This window comes from Onychomys torridus, chromosome 2 (assembly GCF_903995425.1).
Source record: "Onychomys torridus chromosome 2, mOncTor1.1, whole genome shotgun sequence".
Lineage (NCBI taxonomy): Eukaryota > Metazoa > Chordata > Mammalia > Rodentia > Cricetidae > Onychomys > Onychomys torridus.
Window position 1 is genome coordinate 120,573,752 of NC_050444.1, and position 25,838 is coordinate 120,599,589.

The window sequence follows — 25,838 nt, forward strand, 5'->3', positions numbered from 1 at the left end:
AAAAAACAGGTTGCAGAAATGCAAGCTGACTGAAGAATTCCATCATGTTTAATAAAAGCTAATAGACCAATTTGATTGAAGTGGGCATCTGCATGGGAACGAATGAGATCAAGCAGAGAGGTAGGAGCTGTTTACAGATCATGATGCCCATTGAATGGCAAGCACTGTTCATATTTAGCTGTCATAAAAAATTTCCTGAGGTTGTGAACTCACTTTTTTCATTGACATAATGAGGTTCAGAGAACTTAAGCAGCTTTTCTAAGGTCACCAAGCGAAGACATGGTAGGCCATGGGCTGAGAACTAGAGCCAGGTTCTTTTGGTCACACCACACTTTCATTTTTGTAGCTCATCCTTTAAATATATTGTCAGTGTTTGTAGAATCATTTTTTTTCCTCATAAAGAATGCAGAAAAAAGTAAGAAAAATGTGTTAATGTATTGACACATTCTTCTGTGGGGTTTGGTTATCATTCCCTTTAGCCCAGTATTTCAAAATTCCACTTACTAACTAACCTGTGTGTGCTTTCATCAAGATGGAAAGAGCTGGCTTCCTGTTCAGTTTCTTATACATCCCCTTCCCTGGTTTCCTATCCATGTGTACCTGTTGTAGCACACATCATCAAATAATACATCCTCATTTGGAGTAAGAGCTGTCAGTAAGACATGCATCTTTGAATAAGGACCCCGGGTGCTATGGCTGGAACCTTCGCTCTTCCTTTAACAGCTGTGACCACAAACGTGTGTTCTAAGTTATCTTTGTTTCTGTTCCTTTACCTGTGTAATAATCATAACAACCCTACCGGTGGCTTGCTGTTAATTAACAAATAGATTAATACATGCAATAAGTGCAACCTACACTTAATATGCCACTAACATCCATGAAATGCTAACGTAAGTATTGGCCTAGTTGTGGCTTCTATCTCCTTTCTTCTCCCAAATGGAGTTCAGATGTGGCTGTTTGTGTGTGTGGACCAGTCTTTTCCTGTTTGCTGAAGAGAGGATACAATTACAACCATTGAAGTTGGTCATTTGGCAACATCTGCCAAGATTTAAAACATGCATTTAAAATATGGTTTATCATTTTTAAATTATTTGTACATGTGTATGTTAGTATGTGTATGTGAGGGCAGGTGCCCACAAAGTTCAGAAGAGGGTTTTTGGATGCCCTGCATCTGGAGTTGCATGTGGTTGTGCCCTCCCCGCCCCCCATCTCAGTGCTGGGAACCAAATCCAAGTCTTCTGTAAGAACATTCACACTCTTAACTGATGAATCATCTCTCCACTCCCCAAATATACACCTTCTTAAATCTTTGCTTCACCTCAGTGTATTACTTATTACTCCCACAGATAGACTCATGAAGTGAAAAGTGTACAATGTGTAGCTTTGGGGATTTGGCTTATATGTGTATCACCCAGTCTAGAATCTTGAAATAGACGTTGTCAAACATTTGAGGTTTCATGTGTTTTCCACATAGTCCAGCCCTTTGCTTAATCCCAGTGCAATTCCCAAGGCTCAGCAACCTGTACACACTTCCACTTTGGACAACAGGCCTCCTCCCTCCCCAACCACTTACTACAAACTCTGTTGCTGTGACTAGCTCAACCCTGGTCCTCACTTCTCCTCTGTAGTCTGCTCTCAAAACTGACATGGATTTCTTGCATTGCAGCTGCTCCCTGCCCTTTCTCCATGATTCCTGACTTGTGGCCCTGGCAATCTCAGAAGAGCTTCATTGAATTCCCTTCCATCCAGATCCTGGGGACTCACCTCCCCTAGCCTCACCCTGTGTAGCTTGGACACACTGACTAAACCAGTTTTTAGGATACTTGTGAGTACAATACTTGGTTCTTTCATATAAATATTTCAAATCACCTTTTGGCCCCTGGTACTCTCTAATTTTGTTTTTCTCTGTTCTCTCCCTTTCTGGAAGTCACTGTTGGCTACAGAGTTAACACATCAGGGCTCTCATTTGTTTAATCACTGACTATCGACTGAGGTAGTAGGCAGCAGGGGTGAGAACCGTGAGGTGGATGCCTTTGTTCTCCCATGTGGTTCCATTCAGGTTACTTGTCTCTCACTTAGATTGGAAACTAAATGGATTAGAATAAAACCAATTTGAGGGGAAAAGGAAATGTTCACAGGAACAGAAATAGCAAGTCCTACTATCTTTGCTGCCTAAGATCTGTAGACCTCACCAAGGAATTTAAAAAGTAATGTTTCTTATCATAAGTGACAGAAATATGCTGCTTTCTGCATCAGTAGATATGGAGATTAAAGGGGCTGACCGTATTAAACAATTTTGCACAGCACCAGGCACTTTGGGCAGTGCTCTTGGCCTTATTACCCTGCTTCGTGTGGCTATTTCAGGCCCAATTTAAGAATACAATGCAGCCTGGCTTTGCAAATTGACATCCTTTAATTTAAACTGTCTTGTGGGAGAATTAAGAAATTATGGAACAATTATTCCCCTCAGTTGAAAGCTGGATGACATCCTGAGATTCTTGTACATTAGCCATTTGAATTGATTAAGTCACGTAATTGAATTACACCTTTGCCCCCATAATATCTCGTGGCAGATATGTTGGTGTTTCCTGTTGGGGAAATGCTCTCATAAAAATAGAACAGGGGCTGGGGTTGCAGATTGACCTGGGTGGCAAAGAAAAGCTCAGAGCAGGTGGGAGTGCAAAGAGGTTTGTGGAGGTGGCTGACTGAAGGAGCCAGGATTTTGTCTGGCATCACAGTGGAAATTCACAGATGAACACTGTAGCATGGTATGCGATGTATCCTTCCCAGCTCTCCCTTTTCATCATCCTGGGGCATTTAGCTTGGGGGGTACCACTCATTCTCAAAGCTTTGGCTAATATTACCAAGGAACAAAATGCTGGCTTTGGGGTACTTTCCTTTGTCCTCCATGATCCTACCCTTCTTTATCAAAGGTACCTACTAGGAAATAGGCAAGCCACCTTCCCTGGGCAATGAAGCCAAGCTGGAAGCCATTCCCAGCTGATCTGTCAGTGAGGGCACACACTATCTGCTGCAGGAGGTTTGAGCTGGACTTGAAGGGACAGTTGGTTAAGCCTTTGAGATAATTTCTTTTCTAGCCTAGCATGGAGAGAATAGACTCTGCTAGCCAACTTTTTAAGCATCACCCTTAAGTAGGAGTGTTTGTACTACCTGCATCATTAGAGGGTTGCAGTTGTTAAGCCCAATTTATTTATTTATTTTGTTCAGAGAGTTGTATTCCTTAAACGTGACTCTCTAAGTAATAGATATGTATTATACGCAAAAGCTAGGTGGATGCTAATGGAGAAAAAGTAGTCAAAATTTATTCCTATTCTTTAGAGGGGATCGATAAAAAGTAGAGGGGAAATGCCCCGGTCTGAACATAGAAGGTGGACCAGTAAGGATCAGAAAGCATGCTGGGAAGAGAGGAAGGGAGATGAGTAGCTAGATGGCTATGATGGGTGCATGCCACGTGTGTTTGGGAATATCCCAGTGAAACCTATGAATTTGTGCAGTTAGTATGTGCTAATAATTGTGATAAGAAAAACAAAGTGAAAACAGTTAGGCCATGCATAATTTTTTTTAACTGGAGGGATGTATCCAAGTATCGCACTGTGGACTGAAGTGCAGAAAAGAGGCAGGCAGTGGACGCTTTATTTCATTTCTCTGAAGTCTCTGCTGCCCTGGCTGGCCCTGCCCCCTCACCCTGTCCCACAACATCCATTTGGAACCCAGCAGAGAAGAAATCTCTTAGCTTCTCGAGCTACGGTCAAGCTGGACTTGTGCCTTTCATTGGAAAACTCCTGTGAAGGAGAAAGGTTTAAAACATGACTCTGCGGCACCCCACCCCCACCCCGACTTCCAGCTCGCTGCCACACTGCGCAGCATTCTGGGGCTTCAAATTCTTTGTCTGTTCTGTGTGGCAGGAGAATCGCTCACTCTTTTTAAAAGCCCTTTACCTTTTCTTTGCCTTTATCAAAGAACACTCTCGGAGCTTTAAAACCCAACCACAGCTATCCTCCTGAATATTTCTGTGTGGAAGGGATTAATCAAGTCTGTCAAACACTGAGCGGTAAAATCTTTAATATTTCTAAAAGGTTTAAAGCCTGCATATTTATCACATGCATCATTGAGAATAATCTTTCTTTTTATAAAAAAAAAAAATACTAAACGCTCATGGTGAAATCGTGTGGTGATGAGCACAGTGGGTGAGAGGCTCATGCAGGAGCCAGTTGTGATACTGGGATGGAGACTTCAGTTCAGCCATTCTCTGACATTACCTGGCTAGGGGCAACCCATCCACCCCAACATGTGCTTACACTAAGGTTTATGCTGGAATCTGAGTGTTCAGATGCTCAAGAGAAAAGGAGGAAGAGTGAACGCCACACTAATTTCTGCCGAGTGCTTGCTATGTGAGTTACTGTGTCTGCATGCCTAAGGGGGTTGCTACATTTTAATTTTCAAAACACCCTTTTGTCCTGGCATTATCTAACTGATTTATAGATAAGGATACCAACGCCCCGTGAGGGAAGCAATTTTCTCAAGCTCACATAAATGCTCATTTACAAAGCTGGGATTTGACCCTGTGTTTGTCCGAGTCTTTCATTCTATGTGTATAGCAAGTGCTTAGTTGAAGAAGGTAGCCGCCTGTCTTAGTTAGGGTTTCCATTGCTGTGTTAAAACGCCATGACCATTAAGCACTCTTGAGGAGCGAAGAGTTTATTTCACTTTACAGCTCATAGTCCATCATCTAGGGAAGTCAGGGCAGGAATTCAAGGCAGGAACCTGGGGGTAGAACAAGAAGCATAGGCCACATAAGAGTGCTGCTTACTAGCTTGCTGTCCATGGCTTCCTTAGCCTGCTTTTTTACAGCACCCATGACCATCAGCTCAGAGGTAGCATCACTCACAGTGAGCTAAGTTCTCACATATCAATCCTCAATCAAGAAAATATCCCACAGGCTTGCTCACAGGCTGATCTGGTGTGGGAATTTCTCAGTCAGGCATGCTCTTTTCAGATAGATGACTCTAGTGTCAAGTTCTCATAAAACCAGCCAGCACACCACTCAAGTATTATCAAAGACAGTTAGGACTGAGATGTCTGAGGAGTTTTAAAGATTCATCATTATTTTACAGACAGAGAGACAAACAATATAGCTAGCTGGACATGATTCTGAGAATCTGAGATGCTTAATCCAATAGTGGTGTAGATATTTCTTAGAATAGAGATTCACTCATATAATATGACAGACATATTTTGTTATGTAGAAAGTGAATTTCCATGTAGCCTGATGTCATCTACTCAGTCACCCTGAGGAGTAATATCTGCACTACTGCCATTTGACAAATGGAGAAACTGAGACCCAAAGGCATAAGTTGTGTCTACATATATATATATATATATATATATATATATATATATATATGTATATATATGTACATATGAGGAATACATTCATATGTATGAATATAGATGCACATGACATACTGGTGGTGGCCAGAAGATAACCTTGGATGTGTGTCCTCGTCTTCCAGCTTGTTTGGGAACAGTAATTCTCTGTTGCTGTCTGTTGGCATGCCAGGCTATCTGGCTGATGAACTCCTGAGGTTTCTCTTCCCATCCAGCTGCATGAGCACCTGGATTTACAGATGTTGCCATTGTGCCCAGATTATATGTAGGAGGCTCTAGGGATTCAAAGTCAGGTCTTAATGTGTATGTGGCAATCTCTGTACCCACAGAGCTATCTCTCCACCCCTCCACTAATATTTTAAAACCATTTATTATATGTTTGAGAACTTAACAAATAGAAGAGTTATAATTTTATTGAAAAGAAATATACAATTTCTAGAGTGCTTTATCAGTTATCAAAATATACTGGATTGAAATTTGATGTTTTGATCTGGAAATTTTTACCAACACTTTTCATTTAGAAAACATAAAAGAGTTATATGCTATTTTATGAGTATTCATACATAATAATGTTCAGCTTTATTGGCAAATAAAATAAAGTTTTGAAGCTTAAAAAGACTTCAGAGACCTGTGCCTCTGGTTTGCAGATTTAATAGCTGAGGTCCCAAAACTCTGCAGCTGGGCGATAGTGGCACACGCCTTTAATCCCAGCACTCGGGAGACAGAGGCAGGCAGATCTCTGTGAGTTTGAGGCCAGCCTGGGCTACAGAGGCTACAGAGTGAGTTCCAGGAAAGGCACAAAGCTACAGAGAGAAACCCTGTCTCGAAAAACAAACAAACAAACAAACAAAAGGCAAAACCAACTCTGTATAGCATCCTGTGACTGAAGAAAGATTTCTTCATTCATATGAATCTGGGGAAATTTTTGCAGGAAATGCAGAGGTTGACATCCAGAAAGGAAATGAGGATTTTAATCATGGGAAAATATTCAATAAGTGATATTAAATGGGAGAATGGAAGGACTGTATGGCACAATGCCACAAGACAGCCCCATGGGCAGGGGTCTTTTCTGGAAGCTCAGGTGTGTTGTTTCAATATAACTACTTGTGTAATTGTATATTCTTAGACTGCCACCATAGTGAGATACCTACATGATTAGAGCCCTGGGCATTCAGGAGGTAACTTCTGCCTCTTCTACTTCATGCTACCAGTTTGCCTTGAGCTAACAACCCAAGGAAAAGCCCCAGGATCGGGAAGATTTGTAATTCCAACCTTACCTTATACATGTGTAGTCCTCTCTGTGTTTGCCAAATCAATGGACAGAGTAAAGGGTGAGCAGTGAAAGAATGCCTTTCTCCTGCTAGGCTACCAGGAGGACAGTGGGTCCACTCCTGGAATTCTTTGATTGGGCAAGATGTTTCCCCAGCTTACATTCTGCACAAAGTGAATAGCATCCACAGGGGAAGAGAAGTGAGTTCTCTGCATTCCTGTGAGCTGCAGCCTGCTGTAGAGGACTGGCCCAGGCACTGGGCTTTTTCTGTGTCTACATATTCTATGCAGTTGAAGTGGGCTTGCTGTAGGGAAAAGCTCTCACATGCACTAAGAGGCAGAGACCATGGACATGGTCTTCTTCCGATGATGAAATGGATCTTAAGTGCTGCAAGTTGGCATTCAAAGTTCTTAAGGGTCCCACTAATTCTTTCAACACATGTCAGCTTACTCCCACAGATAGCCTTTAATGCTGAACACTCAGCTGGGCTCAGGTCTACAGAGCACCACAAATCTCTCAAAAGTCATGCTGGCCAGTAAAGTATGAGAAGCTAAAGATATCAGCTGAGGCTCTTGGGTTTGGAGACTTGTGAATGAATCAAATACTCATAGCATTAGTTAGGATGAGTAAAGTAAGCTTCCTTAATGGACAGCCTCCCCACTCTGAGACAGCACAACTTCAGGATATTACTCCCCTTGGTGCACCCATTTGGGGAACTGGCTTGTTTTCCAGTCTTACTTCTATTACCTTCATCTTCTCATGTTCCTAAGGAATTTTTGAAGAAGAGGACAGAAAGAGGAAAATCCCACTTGATGGGTTTGGAAGGGGTCTTACTGAACATGGCACTCATCCCATCACACTATACTCCCTTGGCTAGAGGTCAGCCATAAAATCCACTTAATTGTGAAGGAGCAGCAAATACAGTTTAGCTATGTGCCAGAGAATAAGTGACAAAGATATACTTTTGTCTCAACAATTGGTTCTTATTAAAACATACACAAAGTTTCTGACCATGTCAAAGGACCCCATGACAAGGTATGGTATTCTGGGGTGGGAAGGAAGCCCTGCTGAAAATTTCACCAGCATAAAGTATTTGGAAGCACTTTTGGGGTAACACAACTTTTCACCCCAGGGTTCCTCTTCTACTTTTGTGTCCTCAAAATAGAAAGAGCAAAGATTTGTGAGCAAACAAATTCATTTCTGTGAAGTTTCTTGGAAGTCTGAAAGTGAACAAGAAGTAAACTTTCACAAATGAGAAAATGGTTTCAGTGTTTTTTTTCCCCTACTTTGAGTAGGTAGCAATTAAAGAAAACCGATTTCTCAAGGCTCTTTAATGTTGTTAATGACATATGGACAGAAGAGAGGAACAAGGATCTCATCTCCAAGCAATCCTTTCCTTGCAAACCTATGCTCAGGTGTGTGATCACAGACACCCAATGAAGACTGAAAGACGGTATTAACATAGGAGGGAATTCTCCCCAGAGTGTGAAAGAACCCTTTCCATTGTTTGCCACCTGCGTTTTCTTCTAAACCTGGTATAGCTTTTGTAAACATGAAGAGGAAGTGTAATGGGTGAGTCTAATGGCTCACCAGGTAAACAGCTTAGTTCCCAAGGGTGAGGATCAGAGTTTAGATTCCCAAATTTTACATAGAAATTGAGTGGATATGGTAGTCTGTCTGCCTGTAATCCCTGGCACAAAGCTGACTCACTGGATTAAACAAAGCAGTAAGCACCAGTTTCAGCAAAGGCTCTGCTTCAATATATAATGGGTAAAACAGTTAAGGGAGACACTCCATATCAACTTCAAGCCTCCATGTGCACAATTACACATGCCTGTAAGCATGTATACACATATGTAAGACATATCATACACACAGACAATGCCAAAAAAGCAAGATAATTAAAAGGGAATTTTAACAAAGTAAAAAGAGTAGCTTTGGATGCCCAATTCACATAAAGACTTATTGTCCCAAGCATCTCAGCATGTGAGCAAGTAATGTCCTACAATTATTATCAAGAGAAAGGGAGAATCAGTAAGTTTGAGACCAGAGGACACCATGGAGGTCAAAGGTTATACAGAATACGGTGTGTACAACACTTTTCTCACCTGGGCTGGAGAGCACAAGTCTCAACTTTAATTGCTTTCCACAATTAGAACAATTACTGGCTGGGGGCTGCATGCCTATAATTCCAGTGTTTGCAAGATGGATCTGAAGTTCAGGGAGACCCTCAGCTACTTAGCAAGTTTACACTAGCCTGGGGTACCTGAGACCTTGCCTCAAAAGATCACTGATTTAAAAACTCAAGAAAGAAGCAATGGGTTCAAATCTAGGATTTCTGTCTACTGGTTGTGTGGCTTTGGGTATATAACACCACTGCTCTGAATGTCCTTGTAAAAGTAGAAATGATACCTTTTTCTGTATAGTATTAGGATTGCACTAAATATAATATCTTTAAATATGTGATTCATACACATTTGTGTAGATGTATATTCATGTATATATACATATTTACATTTGTATGTATATGTACGTATAAATACCATACATAGCCATCTGGGGACCTCTAACTAATTCAGAGGGGTGTACTTTGGGATACAAGCCCCTTTCTTATTTCAACTCTTTTGGCCCTCTGCAAGCTTTCCCCCCCAATCCCCTGCCTTACCTTTTATCACTAGGACCAACTGGAGTTTTATCTGGGGAGACTATGCCTGGAACTCCCAGCTGTAATGTGAAGAGTTACTCCTGGGACCTCTCTCCATCTCTTTTCCTGTACAATTTCAGTTTTGTATGGGCAGTACAGGTCCACTCTATACTCAGCTTGTGTGCCAACTCTGAGACAGTAGGAACACCCTTGCCTAAATGTTCTAAGGCAGATATTCTGAAGCAAAATTATTCTGGATTAGGTATGGGCAACTGGCCTCTACACTGCTTGTGTGCCAACTCAGGTAGCAGGAGTATCCTTGCCTAAAGATTTTAAGAGAGACATTCTGAGGCAAAACAATTCTGGGTTAGTATTGGGCATGACTAGTTCAGGAGTTCTTGGGCTATGACACATCCAGTGCTGCAAATCAAGACGAAAGACAAGTATGGCATCCAGAGTCACTGTCCTAATTCTGTCTGCACCAGTCCCCACAGAGCATCCATAAAGAGCACACATGCCCAGGGATTATCTTAGCATCATGTTTCTTTCAGCAAAAAGTTCTATTTTCCTATTTTTTACCTCCCTGGAATATCTATATTTATACAACTGTTAAGCTGGATGGAAAAGTACTATTCATGTGTTATTTGGGTTCTCCACACTCTTTCTCTTGCACAGTAGGGGTCCAGCTTGGCTGAGAATCTTGGAGGGTCCTTGAACATCCTGCCTACAGGCCTTCAGCATCATTCAAATTGTGCTCAGTAACTTCTAAGGAAAAATATGCAAGGAAATAGCTCATTTGCAACTTAGAATTTGCTCGAATCCTAGCGTAGTCTCCAATTTATGCTGCCAAGAAGCCTATTGCTGATTATGCTGGATGCCCCATAAATTAATGAGAACTGGACTTAGAGGTGACAACGATTGCTGAGCCTGTGGAGCAGAAAATGCAACACTAATACATATGTTTCAGAAATGTCCTTTTGTCTATATATTTGGAGGAGAAAGTGCTGATGAGGATCAATTTCATATTGACTTTAAATTTTTCAATTGACCCAGAGCTCTTTTTATTAAGTAATGCACATGAGAACGGTTCATCCCAAGCCCACTTGATGACTTGGAGAATTCCCTTCAGAATCCAGGAAGCTGGATAGAATTTGAAATGCAATTCATTCATGTATTCTTTTATTCATTCTTTAATAAATATTTATTGAGCAGCTGCTATGTGCTTAATTCTAGAAAAGAAGCTAGAATGTGAGTAAGACCCAAACTGTCCTCAAGGAATCTAAACTCTAATGAGTTAGACAGACACATCAACATACATCCTGCCCTGAGCAGGTACCTCAGATTAGTGAGGTGTGTAGGGGGTGAAAACGTGCTGAGGAAGGACTCACAAAGGGTATTATGGGCACTTGAAAAGTATGAGCTCTTGTTGAATGAATGAGTGAATGACTAGATGAATGAATGATAGGGACTTTGAGCTGAGTTTTGAAGCACCATAGTGTTTGGTTAAGCAGAAAATAAAGTTAAGAGAATTTGGGATTGAGGGAGCTTAATGTGTAAAACAAGATTTGGTATTTTAAATATAGCCCAGGGCATAAGGGGAGGCAGGAAGTAGGGCCAGCTATTCCAGAGCAGCTAGAAGGATCTTGGATGCTAATCCACCACTTCCACAAATAGAGCTCTTTCTAAAAGGCACACAGTTCAAGGTCCTCAGACTGCAGGGACCTGGCTGACCAGTGAATGGCTCAGTTGTGATTACTTCCTGTGGTTGGAGCAGAGATGGGGAGTAAAACAGGAAGTCATTGCTCTTATCTTTTGAATACTTACCTGTAAAGGCAGCCTGGTAGAAGAGTGAAAGGTCTGCCCTCAGAAAGACCTGGTTGGAATCCTGTCTCACTACCCATCAAGAACAATACTTGATTCTAGAAGCTGGGTCCCCCTGCTGTGTCTTCAGCTTGACTGAGTGTTGGGCAATATGTTGTGAAGTGTCTTCCCTTTTATTGCCTTTGCATGCTTTTCTCAACTAGCATTTCCCACACCCTTACCTACTGTCTGTGTGCCTGCAAGTGGTGCTGTTCTGTTTTGTCTTAAGCCTGTTTTAAATCCTAAGCAAGTATGGGCAAACATGAGCGTCTCTCTTCTGCACACCTGCCTCTGGGACATCCTCCCTGTGCTGTATACAGCAGGTTGGAATCTTGTTGTGCTCTCCTGAACTTGACTCGATGTCTGCAGTGGCCTAGTTGATTTATGGCTGCTTGCTGCTTTGTTTGATCTTAGCACAGTCCGCTATGATGTAGCGGCTTCCTTCCACTCACCTGCTGGTATCTTCATGTTTGGTCAATAGCTTGTTAACTACTCTGAGGACAGGGACTGCCCTTCCTCGCTAACATAGAGAGTGGTCTCTATGGTAACTGCATCCCATCAGAGACCATGCTCATTCTTCAAGGCTTTCCTCATCTATTTTTCTCTGGTGACTTCTGAGTAACCTGTAATGTTTGGAGCCCTGTCTCACCCTGCCAGGAAGCTAGTGCTGATTGAAAGCCTCACAGAGGAGCTGAACAAGACACACTGCTTTCTTCTGCCTAGGCTGGCTTGTTCTGTGTTGCATTTGGGCCAGGCCTGCTGGGACCTGTCATCCCTCCTTTATCATTGCTCTTTGTGGCGGTCCCCAGCTACTGCTCTTGGTCTCTCTCAGAAAGCATTGCTGAGATTTCTCCAGATCTCCCTGCTCATTAATATCTTGCAACAGTTGCCTCTGAGTCCCGCCATTCTGTGGATGCTGTTTCTTGTGGTCTGTCTTTGTTTAATCATTTTCTCATCTCCTCAGAACTGACTCCCAAGCTTTCTGTTCTTCATCTGTGCCAAAGAAACGATGTCAAAGATACTCATGTAGATTGCTCAGATGCAATACAGGGGAAACCATCATTCATATGACATAGGACTCTAGAGTATTCAGTCTGCTGATGACCTTAGGGCTCAGCAATAGCACAGGTGACAACAAACCCCATGTGAAGAGCTATGTTCCAGGCACTGTAGTAAGCTCATTCCATCTTTACAATGCCCTAGTAAGGAAGGTACTGTTTTGGAGTCATTGTATAGATGAGGAAACAGAGAAGAGGGAGTTTAGGAATGAGCCCTGGGGTTTTCACTGATGAATGGCAATTACTCAAACTCTCTGGTTCAAGAATGTTACTGTGGTGATCTTGCAAACCTTACTCATTTTTTAAAGAAACAAAGAAGCTAAGAGATAGATAGAATACTATTGTATACATACACGGAAAACCCACAACTGTATCTCTATATATTCATTGATATTTATCTATTGAGTGATAGATCAATACATTTTTAAAATTATTCTCAATTTTTCCAGTCTACTTATGTGATAAAGATCACCTTTAAAACTCCAACTCCTTGCCCAGTGGTGGTGGCACATGCCTTTAATCTCAGCACTTGGGAGGCAGAAGCAGGCTGATCTCTATGAGTTTCAGGCCAGCCTGGTCTACAGAGTGAGTTCCAGGATAGGCTCTAAAGCTACATAGAGCTTTCTCTCTCGAAAAAACAAACAAACAAACAAACAACAAAAACAAAACACAACACAACACAACCAAAACCAGAAACTTTAACTCCTTCTAGCTTTATTGGCTGCAACAAACTTCTTTCATTTGGGCTGGTTCCACACCTAGTCTGCAGCTCTATTTGGTAGATATCCCATTTCTGACATCTTGGTGTCTCCAGTGAAATCCAGGCTTCACCTTCACAGCTTCACACAATAGCCTTTCTGGGCCTCCATGAAGGGACACCCCTGGCACATGCCTAAAGCTACCAAGTTCTGCTTCTTGATGGCACTGGAATTTGACTCTCTCTTGCAGCTACATTTGCAACAGGTTTCTATGGTTAATGGTTCCCTTTTTGGATTAAGCTTCCCTTTGATTACTTTTACAATTTGGAAGTTTACCTAGGTGGGTCTTGACCTGAAGTCATCACCCCCCTCCCCCTTTTTTTCTTCCATTTAACAACAGGCTTTTCTTTCATCTTTTTGAGCACTGGACTTAGCTCTATTACACTTTCTGGTGCTACATTTTTCTTCAAACTGCATATTTTGTAGTTCTCTTTGTCCAGCTTGCACATTTTTATTATAGCTCTGCCTAAGAGTGATTACTAATAATCACGTGACATGATCAATACTAGGCTGTCTTAAAAATCTCCTCTGCCAATGCCATTCATTCAAAATTCTTTTTTTTAAAGATTTATTTATTTATTATGTATACAGTGTTCTGTCTGCATGTATGCCTGCAGGCCAGAAGAGGGCACCAGATCTCATTACAGATGGTTGCTGGGAATTGAACTCAGGACCTCTGGAAGAGCAGTCAGTGCTCTTAACCTCTGAGCCATCTCTCCAGCCCATCATTCAAAATTCTTTGACTTAGCCTTAGGCAGAGTTTTTGTTTGTTTGTTTGTTTGTTTGTTTGTTGTTTTTTTGGATGAGAACAGAGAGCAATCACATTCTTTACAAAAATATCACAAGAATGGTCTTCAGGCCACCTATTTAATATTCTTCCCCTCTAAAACCTCTTGCGCTAGGCTCCCACAGTTCACATTGCCCTTATTACTGTCTTCTGTGTTCTTACTAGGATGGCCCATTAAGCCTCCACTTAAAACATCCAACCACTTTTCCAGCCCCAAGTCCCAAAGTCTCCCATAGTCCTCCAACAAGCACCATGGTCAGGCCTGTCACGGGCCTGTCACCCCACTCCTGGGACCGAATTCTATCATAGTCACTATTTGATTGCTGTGAGGAGACAGCATGAGGCAACTCATTGAAAAAGGCATTTCATTGGGAGCTTGTTTACAGTTTCAGAGTCTCAGTCCATTATCATCATGGTGGGGAACATGGCAGCACACATGGTGCTGTAGCAGTAGCTGAGAGTAACATCCTGATCCATAATCTAAGAGGAGAGAGAAAGGAGATCCTGGACCTGGTGTGGGCTTTTTGAAATGTCAAAGCCAACCCCCCAGTGACACACTTCCTCCAACAAGACCACTCCTACTTTAACAAGGCCACACCTCATAATCCCTCTCAAATAGTGCCACTCCCTGATGGCTAAGCTTTAAAATATATGAGCCTATGAGAGCCGTTCTTATGCATACCACAACATCTGTCTTAAACAAAACAAAATTAAAGTCTTTTTTTTTTCATATGTCCCATTTTTTCTCCTTCTCCGTGCTCCCTTTTTCTAAACATGTAGTCTGGGTTCAAATTGTAGGATTTTCCAAAGTTTCTCCTTGTCTATACTACCTTCAACAAAGCATCAATTCACCCTCCATCTGTACTCCCACAACTCTGCAAGCCCTTTATCATACTCTCAACTCCGAGTCTTAGCTATCCACCTATTTATTATTTCTTGACCACAGACACACTGGAAGTTAGGCACAGGCTTTATTTTGTGTTGCATTCCAAATCCTAGTGCCTAGTGTACAGGTATGAGTCTGGGCTGTGTAGGCTAACATAAAGACATTTTAGTATATAAATAACATTTGAGTAGTTTATAAGCAAAAGAAAGACATTTTCCCAGCTTCAGAGGCTGGAAAAATCTTAGCCCAAGGCTGAAAAAATCTTATACCAAGGCTCTTGCATATTTGTTCTGATGAAGGCTCATTGTGTTTCATGGTGCCTTCTCACTGTGCTTCCATAATGTACAAGGTATTTGGTGACTCTCTAGGGCCTCCTTAATATGGGCTCTAATTCCACTTGAGAGGGCTCCACCCTGTGAGCTAATCACCTCCCAAAGAACTACTTTCTAAATACTGGAGATCTATGAATTGGTTTCACCATATGAATTTTGGGAAAAGAAGGAGGAAGACATTGTGACCATAAAAATATTAAACTTATTTTTATTATTTCACTGTTAAAATTATTATAATTTTAAAAGATCTAAAATAACCACTTGTTATCAGTATTTTGGTGAGCATCTCACTTAATACTTTTTCATCTTAAGACTCTTAAGCTGGCAGTGTGGCTCAGTGGATGAAGGCCTTCCTGCACAAGGATGAGGACCAGAGTTTGAGTTCCCTAAACCAAATCCCCAGAACTCACAGAAATCCCAGATGGGCATGGAATCCCCCCCCCCCCCAGTAATTCCAGTGCTCTGAGAATAGAGACTGGAGCAAGCTGGCTAGCTATACTAGACATATCAGTGAACCTTGGGTTCAACTGAGGGACTATGCCTCAGTGAGTGAGGTGGAGTATGATTGAAGCAGACTCCTGCTTTAATGTCAGCTTCTGGCCTCCAAATACAAGCTGACAAATGTGAACACAGGCACAGTCATCACACACACATACACATGCAAAATTAGTGATTTTTTTAAAAAGACCCTTAGGCTTCAGATTATGATATAGACATGAACAAGGAAGGTGGAATCACCCAAGTATACAGTGTATGACTCAGGTCACAGCCCTGTGCCACAGAGCCTGATTAGACCTACAGGCTCTGCTTTGTGTGTGTGAGAAGAGACCTACTACTATCTGCTCATCATTGCATCTCAGGCACCTAAGGCAATAGGACTATAAGTGTTGAGATCCTGTTGGATGGATGGATGGATGGATGGATGGATGGATGGATGGATGGGTAAAGTTATTGATCAATTGATTAAACTTCAATATCTGCCAGATGAACATGCACTTATATCATGAATGTGTAAGAAGGAAGGTACATAGGAGAGCTATTACTCCTAACATGCTTTTACAAACATATACTTATTCACACATACAACTCCACTTCTCAGTATGGAAAAGGGAATCAGAGAAAGAAACTATGACATTCTGATTTTTGTGATAACAGGCTGTGTGCTAAATGTTGTCATTTTTAGGGATAGTTGCATTTGGGGAAAGGTGACACACCTTATGATCAATGTGGCCGTTTAGACTTTTAACTGTAGATCTGATAGGTTAAATTTTGGAGTAAGTTATGATAATTAGAATCCCATACTTGCTGTGGAGTTCTTTTTAACTTGCAAAAGACATTTAATGCTTCTGAAATTTAATAGAGTAGTTAATGAAACCTTGAGAGTTCTAGAGGTACATGGCCTATACCCCTAAGCTCACTGGCTGTGTGGTCTTGTGCCCAACTTCTGAAAGTATAGTAATAACAGATATAATAATAATAGGTATAGTAATAACATTTTCCTCTCAGGGTTGATGTGATAATTACATCAACTCACCTAGAGGGTTTGAAATACTACCTGGCACCCAAGATTGCTAGTCTTGGATTTTGTGTTTCAGGGTTTGCAGAGAGAATGAAAATCCCCCTATTTGTGTAGTATCTAGCCTTCTGAAACTACAGCCCAGAGATGCTCCAGTGACAACTCCCCCACATTTTATTAGCTGGACCCCCAGAGCCAGCCATGATGTGGCAAAAAGGCTTAGTAGGAGCTCCCTGCAGGAAGCATATCTCAACTGGGACGAATAAGGAGCAGAGCAGCCCAGCACAGGAGGAGGAGAGAATTGAGAGGCTGAAGGTCTTGGTTCTTTGTGAATGGGTCTCATGCAAAGAAGCATCAGCAGTGTGACCTGTCACACTCTTAGTGGCCTGCTCAGAGCAGACCCCTCAGGCCTTGCACTCAGTATCTGCCCTTCACTTTCTACAAAATTCTAACCAGTTTTTAATAGCCCTTTTCTAAAACCACATTCTGAAGCCAGAATGTATGAGACATAAAATAATTTTTAGGAACATGTCCTTTGGCCATATAAAAGGAAACAGAATAAGAAAAAAGCAAAATAGAACATAAAAAATAAGATGAAATCCTAAAATGGAGGCAAAATATAGGCATTTAAAACAGACAGCCATCAAACAAGGCTGCACCTGTCACCAGACACAAGACAAATAGAACCTTTGCCTGAAATGTGGATCCTTTCTCAGCCCCACATCAGTGACGAGGGGCTGCTACTCTTCCATGGATCCAGGGACAGTGGACATCCCATTCTGGATGGAAGCCCACATACAACACTAAGAGATGCTTTACAGTGATCTGCTCATATTATTTCCATCCATCTATTGAATGCTCCATTCTGTTCAGGGCCCATACAAAATGCTTGCCTAATACCACGTTATGCATTCTAACAGTTTTCAGATCTTAGGATCAATCACCTTCTGTAAGTGATAGGCTACAATTGGAGTTTTTCAGATGAGCAAAATACTGACAAAAATGGTTATGTCTTATGGTCTAGTGCTCTTTCTCCTTCCTCATACAAAATTTATGCATTTAGTATATTCACTGTGTATTCTATACTGTTACTTTACCTTTACCAAGTATTGTGTATTTCTGTGCACATAATGTAAAATCCATTTTCTCAACATTCTTATGAATATATACTACAGTCTCATCCATACTACAGTTGAGAAAACAACTTAGACAGGTCAAGTGAATTTCCCTTGGCCCAGAGCAGAGATTCCCACATGGGCCATGCCTAAGACCCTTGGGACTTTCTATCATGCCGTGTCACTGAACTCTTTTTATCTCCCAGAGCAGACCCTTGGCTGCACTCAGCCATCTCCCCATGACACTGTGCCTGTCCTCTGAAATTTGTCTGGAAATGAGTCTACAATCATGTTCAGGGATAGTTTTCTGCAGCAAATACCTAGTCATGCATATAGACCCAGGCTGATGGTTTCTGTCCACTTCCTGCATACACTTGGCTGTAGACATGTCATTTACATACAGCATGACATTTCATCTTCATATCAAGGCAACTAGGAAAAAAATTGTCACCTCAGTTGCAGAGGAGGAAGTAGAAGTTTAGGGTAGGTAAGTGTCTGTCCTAGCATACAGTGTGCCAGCCTACAGTGCACTCTGGTGCACCCTCCCTGCTACCTCAGAGAGACTTGAGATAGCATGGAACATAGTCTGAGAAGACTTCATGAAGAGGAGGAAGGCTAATGGAGCCACAGAAAGCTTATCACACAGCTGCTGGAGTGTACTGCGAGGCAATGAGCGTGTTATTACAGCTATGATTGGGTTTCTATGATTGTGCTTCTCAAATCAGATGTGTAAATATAATCAAAAACATTTCTCTCTGCAGCACAGACCTCCAGCAGGGTCTACCTGGCATCCTGGTTCTGAGGGAAGAAAATAAATTAGCTCTAATTAGCTTTCCCACATGCTGAAGAAAGACTCTTGTCACAGTTGCACAACCAGGAGAGAAAGAGCTGCCCTGGACCCCTCTTGAGGAAGGTGGCTCAGGGGGTAGATGGAGTACAGGCTTGGCTGACGTGTGACCTATGCTGCCCCAGCTTGTGGCCCTGCCATCTCTCCCCTCTGGCTTTTGTATTTTCCCGCTCATCCTACATTCCTTCTTTCACATACAGCATCCAGATTGCATTATCCTGAAGAATCTCCCAGATTAAGCGTCTACTTCTTTTGTTGTAGCTGGAAGTTTTCTGCCCCCAACCCCCCCACCCTGGTCCTGCTGCTGCTCAGACCCAAGTAAACACACAGACGCTTATATCAATTGTGAACTGCATAGCCATGGCCTAAGGCTCAATTTTCTTGCTAGCTAGCCCTTATAACTAATCTCAGGCCATTCCTATTAATTTATATGTCACCATGTGTTCCCTGGCTTTACCTGTGTGACATTACATGCTGCTCCCTGGACAGTGGGATAGAATCTCCCCTGCCTCTCCTTTGGTCTTTCACTATCTCCCTTGGATTTTCCTGCCTGGCTTCATCCTGCTCTGCCATAGGCCAATGCAGCTTTATTTATCAACCAATCAGAGCAACACATATTCATAGTGTACAGAAAGACATCCCACAGCATTTTGTGTGCTTAATCCTGAATCCAAGGGATTCAGAGGTGAATAAGAATTGGTTTCCATCTTTAGGGAAGTGCTTTTTAATAGGAGAATAATAATAAGAATGACAGGCTCTATTTTAGTGGCAGGGATATGGTCATACCCAGCAAAAACATTCTCTTATTTAATCTCTGAAGAGATTTTTGTAGCCTTCTGTAAACTGGAAAGTCATTTCAAGGAGGTAAGTCATTTCCTAGTGAGTGTTGGAGCTATGATTCTAACTCAGCGCCCAGCTCTTAGCTAATAGATGACATTGTCTTGCCTAGAACATGCAGGATGCCCTAAACAAAACAGAGCTAGCAGTAAGGGAGGCTATGGAGGTGAGAGGTGTACCCACTGAGTGAGCAAGGTGAGCTTGGTGAGGATGACCACTGAACAGAAGCAAGAAGGAAATAACCATGAAGGCTTTTTACTCATGTGTACTTTTTAGTGTGTGCACACATGCATGTGAGTGTGTACAGTGTGTTGGAGGGGGTGTCTGTGTGTGTGCCAAGGGGCCCGTGTTGAGGTCAGAGGACAACTTTGTAAGATCGATTCTCTCCTTCTACCTTTAATGTGGGTTCTGGGGATGAAGCACAGGTTTTCAGGCTTGCATGAGAGGATAGCAAAAACCTTTACTGGCCAGCCATCTAACCCACCCTGTGAAGGGTTTTTAATACACCAAAATGGAAGAGGAAAACATTTTAGATGGAAGAGTCAAGATGCTGATGTATGAAAGAAAGCCATGGGAATGGACAAGGAAGAATGTGTCCTGGGAAGGCTTCATGTGGTGGTAGACTCTATGCTAATTTACTCAAATGACAAACTTACTGAATGTCTTTTGTGTGTCAGGTGTACTGATAGCCTGGGGATTAGCATGGTGGTAAACACAACCCCGTACCCTTAAGGAAGTCAGTCTTTTAGCACAGCTCTTTCATAGTAGGGACCAATCTCCTCCCTCAAGTGACACTTGGCTAGGTGTAGAGGTACTTTTTGGTTGTAACTGGGGGATGCTACCTACATGCTGTGAGTGGAAGCCAGACATACTATAAGACACCCTTCGCACACAGGACACAGTTGTCTGACCTAAATTGTCAATAGCTCTAGTGAATGACAAGCCAGGGGGACGAATTTACCCCCACCTTTTCTAGATCATGTAGCTTCCAGTGAGGAAACAACAGCAGCGTAAAAACTTTCTGTCATAAATGACCTCGCAACACAAAAGGAATCAGTTTAATTGCCGAGGCTGTTTCAGGAGCAACCTCTGATGACCCAAAAGTGCTCTCCTATGACCTCTGGTTCAGAACTACTCAGCTCTTATAAAAATCTATGCGTCCTCACAAAGGGGGTGTCACACAGCTACTTCCTTCTTAATCAAATTAAGCAAATAGTGTCTCTACAGAAGCACTACACAGCTGAGGAATTTATTACAAATTACCTAATCACTTGCCTGCTTCTTCCGTGGAAGGGAAGTTGATCAGAGTACCTCTCCAGTTCCCTTCCCCCCACCTCCACAGTAAGCAATATTTATCGGACCTAACTCACCAGTAACAATGTGTGGCTCTTAACTGTGTTTTAAAATGAAAGTCCACTTTTCACAGTTTATTTCAATCACACCAGAGCTGTTTAACCTTTCTGATGCTGACTGAGAGCAGAAGGGAGAACTGGCTGTGGCCAAGACTGGGGTATCTTCAGGTTCTGGTCCTGAAGGATGAAAAGAATAGGATCAGGGTGCTGGGGATCTGGACCAGCCCTGACTGTCCAGTTCAGTGTCCCAGAGCTTTTTGCCCACCACTGCCTTTATCTGTGTAACCTTGAGCAAATAGTTCACTCAACCTCCCTGGATCTCAGTCTCTCTATCAGAAAGAGTTACACATCAGCCCAGAACCTTGTCAGTTGTTAGAATTTAGTGTAGTGAAACTACGGGCAAAAAATAGCAGCCAGGGCACAAAAAGGCACACGCATTCAGCAAATGGGGGCAGCTGATGATGTCCTCCTACCCAGATCTGGCTTCAGGAATGTGGGGTGTGTCAACCAAGAAGAGGTGCCCTTGTGGCTTAGTTACTTTTCTTGGCTGTTAAGCTCAGACAAGGAGGAGGGAAATGCCTAGTCACTCCTTAGCAATTCATGCAGTCCAGTCCACGTCTCAGGATGCAGGCTGGGCTACAAGGAAGCTCCCTCACAGATCAGAGAGAACATGAGGGAAAATCAATTAAAAGGGCCTTTCAGTGAAGGAGGGGTGCCAAATGCCTAGCATCAACCCCAAGCGATACCTGAATTTCCATAGCAAGCAAGGCCTTCCTTTTAACCCATTGGCTCCTTCAGTTGGAATTTCCCAGGGTGAAGTCCATTACTAGCAGTGGATGTGCGGTGTGATTAATGACCCTGGTTACGGGCCGGTTAGCAGCGGAGAGCTCCATCCATCTCACTTCATGGAAGCATCACACACCATTTATTGTCTGCCACCAGGATGTGTTCCTTTGCAATTAGGTAAATGCCTTCTTTTCAGGAGATGCTGTGGTTCCTTCATCAGCAGCCCACCTCTCCTCCTAGTTCTGTCCAGCACCCCGAAGGAAGATGCAAGCTGGGGAAGCTACAGTGGGAGCAGGTAGTGACCTGGTCCGTGGGGCTCCTGAGCTTTGCCTGCTTCCTAAGGCTTCATATGATGGTGGTAGGGGGTCAGAATTCAGCCCAGAGGGTCCATTAATATCATGACTTTGAAATCATCTAAGGAATGGGAGGAATGAGAAAGCAGGAGGCAAGGCGTGGTGTATTAATTGAGACCTGATGCTCCTATTCTACTATACAAAGAATCCTGTACAACCTCCTACTTTTAAAAACCAGTGTTGGTCATTTATGGAATATTGCTTCTGGGTGGCACCATATTCTGTAAAGTGTAAGATACACTGTCCCTTGTCATAGATAGGGACACTCAAATGTGAGAGGAGAGGAGACAGACCTTCCTCTGAGTTACCCAGGACCAGGCTAACTCTGCCACTTTGTCCCACTAATAGACAAGTGTGAAGTAGGACAAAAAGAGTGGCCCTGTCCATGAGGACTCACTCCTTACGAAGGCAAAAGAGAGCATGGATTTATACCACAGTTACTCATGAACACCCAGGGTCACCAGGCATTGCTCTGGAAGAATATTGGTGAAGAAGATAAATGCTTATGAGGCTACCCCCTATCTACAAAAGGGGGTGACAGTAATGACTTCTAGTTGTGTTATCATATCTCAGATTCTACTAAATATTTACATGTACCACAGCATTTAATCTTCACCATTATCATCAATGATCAATGAGCAATAACTATTCAGTTTTACAAATGAGACAATGGTAGCAAGAAAAGAAAGAAAGGAAGGAAGGAAGGAAGGAAGGAAGGAAGGAAGGAAGGAAGGAAGGAGGAAGAAGGAAGAAGGAAGAAGGAAGGAAGAAGGAAAGAAAAAGTGATCTCATCGGAATTTTTGTGTCATTCACAAAAGTCACGTACTAAAAGTCTCTGCCATCAAGACTGGGTCTGTGTTCCTTATAAAAAAGAGACTACAAAGAGCTGCCCTGTCCCTTCTACCACATGAAGACAAAGTAAGAAGGTGTTATTTTTGAACCAGACACCAAATCTACCAGGACCTTGGCAAACCAAACAAAGATGGACAACAGAAAACAATCTAGTCAAGTTCATGCACTGGTGGGCCTTAGACTTGGGTGTTCAGTCTCCATTGACTGACTCCAATTTGGTTTTTGCATACTGAATAATAAACAGGTATGCATATGTGGGGATTCCTCCTGACATGAGGGGTAGAGTTCTGGGAGGTGATGAGGTGATAAACACCTTGAACATAAAAAGCTAGGATAAAAGATACAGAGGCCTGGAAGAGCAGCATGATAAGTCTGTGGAAGTTAGTGGGACAGGGGTGGGGGTGGGTGACTGGGTGGAGGCGATGATACTCGTATGTAGTGAACTGGAGGAGCTCACAAGTTTTAAGCCTGTGAAGTCAGTTTGGACTGAGTACCAACAAAATGCCCTGACACTAGGTGGATGTAGAGGTCAGGGGCCAACTGATAGAAGTTCCACTAGGCTATGTTCAAGATGTTACTTTACAGTTTGGATCCTAAGCAAAAAGGAAGCACTCTGAGATAGCTAGTGCCCATTTGAATTTTGTGCTCCTTACTCCACACTTGTCTTCTGGGTGACTATGAATAAGCACAGGATTATTTCTTTTAAAAACATTTTTATTAATTGATTAAAGAATTTCATACATGCATACAATATAGTTCTACTATTCATACAATGTATTTGTTACATAGTCGTCCCACACTGTTCCTCTTAACTCCTCCCAGGTCTGCTCCAAACACCCCTACTGAGTTCAGTTTGTGATGTCTATATACAGACATGAGTGTGGGGCCGTCCACTGGAATGTGGTGGCCCTACCAGGGACCACTCCCATGAAGAAACCTCACTGGCCCTCCTTTAGCAGCCAATAACTGTAATAGCCCCTCAGCTAGGAGTGAGGCAGGGGTAGGGGTACAGCCTCAAGTGTCTCCCCCATCTCCATGCTGGAAGTTTGGTTGTCTTTTGCCAGGGAATGTACACAGAAATGATGCCTTTCATCAGATTAAGGTTATGAAAAGGCAGGTGTGGCTCCTCTTTCTATTTTGTTTCAGTTTAATTTATATTTTTGACCATTTCCACTTCCTTGAGGGAATCATCTATGAGACTCTAGGTGATGGTAGGGCTGCAAGATGGAAGGAGATGGTTTGCATCCGTGAGTCACCCTGTGACACGCACCTCTGTGTGGGTGAGATTTCTTCATGAACAGCAAGCACACTATAGCCACTGACATTATGAGGTTTCTTTGTCAAGTAGCTAATCAGGATGGCTAGCTATGGGGACTTGATTGGCCTTTTCAAGGGATTACTCTGGTTATAGAGTGGAAAAGGTGGAGGGAAGACTCAGGAAGACATATAGTTCCATTGAGAAGTTCAAGAACCTCAAGCCATTGTTGAGATTCACACAGGTATACACCATGCATGCCTTCTTCAACTCTTCCATAAAGAAACTGCTCATTAAGCAGGGATAGCTTGAAACAAAATGTCAAACTCAATTCTTCTGGAGCATTTCCAAGTGATTTCTTTTTTATCTAGCATTGCATGGTTTACAAAGATTGCAAATAAGCAAGGAAAGGATTAGACATTATGCAGGTAATGTAAAGTCAGACTTCTGTGAGTCCAGGCTGTCTATTGGATGCTCATGAGCTCAGTATCAGAGGTCTCAAGAGCAGGTGGACCTGAAGACCTTCCTCAGAGGATACTGACTGCAGGTTTCCTCAACTAAAATAGCTTGTCTTTCTTTGCTCAGCTATAAGACAAGAATAACACTCATGCTTGCCCCATGGAGTTACCCAAAGAACTCTATGGTACCCCAGGAGGTTCCAATAAAAAGATAAGTTAATGTTTTCATGATCCTATAGTGGAACAACTTATTTCCAACCCCACTGCCCTACATCTTTATTGAGAGCTGCTGGTAACTAAAGACCATGGGAGTACACAGCAGGTGACAGTATACAGCTCAGAAGGTCAACCTATTAGAACCAAGGTTTCTGTTAGAGGAAACCATCATGCAAGGTGTTATGGAATTACTGCCTTTTGAATGAACTGGCTGTTTCTTATTGTAAACTTATTGTGCAATAACAGCTATGATATCTCCTCATTTACCATGCATTTCTGTGTTATATGTACATGTAGTTTCATGGTTATTTATATCTCAATCTTATGGGCACACAATTGTGGATATTCTAGAAGGAAGTTTCTTATTTAACTGTAAAATTTTTATGAATATAAACATACTAAAATATGTTTCATATTAGGTCTATTGTTCCATGTGGACTATAGACACTTAGAGGTCTTGTTCTCCATCCCTAGCCACTAACAAGTCAAAACTGGCCAGACAAAGTGTCCTTGTAGAACTTTTACAGAGCAGAATTTCAGGTGCCTGGCCTTGTTGGATCAAAACACTTCAGAAGAATTATAGTGAACCAGAAGTGATAGTGCAGGTGTCTAGCCTTGGTATCTCTTAGTCCTTCAAGAGATCAATAGCACCTATGTTGCTCTAAGCTTCCTCCACCAGCACCTCCCCACCTGATTCAAGAAACAATTAACACTTTGTATTTATTTCTATACCAGTTTTTAATGCAAGATTTTAGGCTCAGTAGACTAATTATGTATAGGTCCTGAGATTCAGGTGATTAACAGAAAAAGGCTGTTAACTGACTAACCATGTCTAGACATTATTAATCACATAAAATAGTACACATATTCTTTGCCTTTTCCTTAAGTCTGTCATTGGTTTAATTTCTTCTCTTGTAACCCTTGTAGCTATCCCTTTAAGAGATAGCCAGAAATTTTTACAACCTACAGCTGTTGTCAGTCACCAATCAAGCTGACCAAGTCTTTGCCTCAGAATACTTGTCCCTGAGAGTTTACTTTTGTAGTTTTCACCAACAAGTTATTAATGAATGGATATATAGATGTAGATATAGATATATAGATATGCATGCATGCTTGAGGTAACAAAGAGAAGGAAAATGGAAAGAACTAGGTAGAATGATGAAAGAACAGTAGAAGGGACTGAGAGCAGGAAGGACTGAGAGGAGCTAAGTATGAGAACAGAAAAGAAGCTGTGTAGGTAGAATTGA

At 42.2% G+C, this 25,838-nt stretch overlaps 1 protein-coding gene across 8 annotated transcripts in view; it reads left to right on the top strand.

The window, feature by feature from the left end:
- Nucleotides 1-25,838, top strand: part of Dab1 (DAB adaptor protein 1) — a 1,169,406-nt gene that overhangs the window by 339,143 nt on the left and 804,425 nt on the right. For 7 of the 8 annotated variants that reach the window (XM_036177323.1, XM_036177321.1, XM_036177320.1 and 4 more), the window contains one exon: nucleotides 1,667-1,825. The exons of the other annotated variant lie outside the window; for it this stretch is intronic. The gene's annotated coding sequence lies outside the window, so the exon portion shown is untranslated. The remainder of the gene's footprint in view (nucleotides 1-1,666; nucleotides 1,826-25,838) is intronic. 8 annotated transcript variants of the gene reach the window in all.